We start from the raw sequence: 2387 nt of genomic DNA, 5'->3' as shown, positions 1-2387 counted from the left end.
ACGACTGGGCTCCCGGAGACTCGCGATGGGACGGTGAGGGCGTCAGGGCCTGTGGCCTCCGCCTCCGACCCAAAGGAGGAAGAGAGCGCGCGGGCTCGCAGGGTGCTGGGCAAAGCCAGGAGCGCGCAGGCAGCCAAGCGCTTTATGGGCAGTGTTTTTCAACATCCCGTTTGTTACCTCGGTGCAGGGGAGAGAGACCCGAGAAACAAAGTGACCCTCTTGCTCTAGATACCTGCACCGTTCCCAACTGATGGCGGTGAAATTTGAACCCTGGCAATCTGATTCTTATGATTAGGCTATATTTTCTGTCACTCTACCTTCTTCCTGTCTCGATTTTTTGCGGTGATGGCCATTGAATCCAGGACCTTGCACACCCTAGGCAAGTGCTTTACCACTCAACGACACATTCAGCCCTTCTCTTTTTTGGTGTTTCGCTTGTATTATTGGATTTTTAAATTTTACACTTTAATTTTAAAGTTTACTCCACTTTTAAGTGTACAGTGCAAAAATATTTGACAAATGTGTAGAACTGTGTGACCACCGCCATTCACCTAGTCTAAAGCATTTCCATCACCCTAAAGTGTGCCTCTGTGGCCCTTCCGGTCTCCTCTCTCACCACTGCTCCCCGATGCCTCCTGATCTGATTTCTGTTTCTGTAGAAACTTGGTCATTTCCAGGACCGTAAACTCATACAGCAGGTAGCTGATGTATCTGACTTCTTTCATGCTCTTCCCTCTCGCTGCCCTCACTGGGGATTGAACACTGGAGGGCTCTACCCCGAGCTACATCCTCAGCCCTTTTTATTTTGACATAGCACCTTGCTAAGTTGCCCAGGCCGGCTGCAACTTCAGTCCTCTTGCCTCTGTCCCAGGTAGCTGAGGATACAAGTGAGAGCCACCATTACTGGCTCGTGAGTCCCATATGTGGTGTTCTCGCTGAACCGCACAGACTTTAAAAAGGAAATTTCTTGCCATCACCCAAGGGTAGTGAGGACTTAGAAAGGGGAAGGGGCTCTCGTTTGGAGGGAAGGATGCATTGGCTAAGGAACCAGGAGCAAAGCCTGGGGACTTTGCAAGATCCTGTCTCTAAATAACATTTGAAAGGGGCTCAGTGCCCCTTCAGTGCTTCAGTGGTAGAGTGCTGGACTGGGATGCTCTAGGCCCTGTGTTCAGTTCCCAGTATCAGAAGATAAATAGAAAGTATTAGCTCATGGTGGATCCCACAGGTAGATTGCAGGCTCTTGTGTGGACAAGCAGAGAGTTGCAGAGCATACATCCAATGGTACGTGAAAGGCAGCACCATTTATTGAAGATCACCGAAAGATGCAATCAGGGAAAGTTTATACCAGCAGGAACAAAAAGGGTGGCATCAACCAAAAAGTGCTATCAGAGCAACAGGGAAGTAAAAAGCACTGCACACAGACAATACAGGCTTTTGGATTTTTAAAACTAGCGCATCCCAGTGCAAGTGCCTCTCGCTGTGTCTCTAGGCAGGGAGACGGCAGCTGTTCGGCTCCAATCCAAGTTTAGGATTTCACTATGAGACATGGAAGATGCTTTCAAGGGAAGGACTATAGTGAAAAATCAGACTTTCTTTCCTCCCCCACACAGAGGCCTCACGACAGACCTTGGGATGCTCAGCAGCTCCCAGGGCTCCTTGAGCCTCAGGGCTAAAGGGGAACCCACTTCTCTTGGAAACAAGCTAGGAGCCTTATGACAGCTGATGCACAAAGTAGCCCAAGCCTCAGAAACTCAGGTGGAGACTCAGTGAAGTAAACACGTGAGGTACTTTGCAAAGGCTGGGAAGTGTTGGGAGGGGGCGTTTAGCTCCTTGAGCTGAGAAAGCTGGCCTGGCAATAAACAGGCTCCTGTCAGGGGATTGGTAAAAGGAGAAGGCTGGGGCCTCTGCATCCTTTCTTTTTTATTTTATTTATTTATTTATTAGTATTATTTTTTAATCAGGGGATCGAACCTGGGACCTTTGTATGAGCTAAACCACAGCCCTGGTTGTTTGTGTTTGTTTAGTGGTGAAATGGACTAAACCCAAAGCCTTCCCACTGAGTACATCACAAGCCCTCTTTAAATGTTTTATCTTTTTATATTTGTTTTTAACTTGGAGATAGAGTCTGTCCAGGTGGCCCAGGCTGGCCTTGAATTTATGATCTTTCCGTCTTAGCTTCCATCACCAGGCATGCACCGTCACACCTGTCTCCTCTGATAGTCTTACGTTTACACCAAATGTTTATCTCTGAAATTTTTTCTTGTCTCTTCTTTGACACACTCATCCCTTAATTCATTCTTCCTTTCTTCTTCTTCTTTTTTTTTTTTAACGTAGTGGGGGTTGAGCCCAGGGCCTTGTGCATGCTAGGTAAAGGCTACCACTGAGCT

Source organism: Fukomys damarensis, unplaced genomic scaffold, assembly GCF_012274545.1.
Source record: "Fukomys damarensis isolate Sample0158 unplaced genomic scaffold, DMR_v1.0_HiC HiC_scaffold_13, whole genome shotgun sequence".
In the NCBI taxonomy this organism is placed as follows: domain Eukaryota; kingdom Metazoa; phylum Chordata; class Mammalia; order Rodentia; family Bathyergidae; genus Fukomys; species Fukomys damarensis.
The sequence above is the reverse complement of the archived record's forward strand: the minus strand, read 5'-3'. Positions refer to the sequence as shown.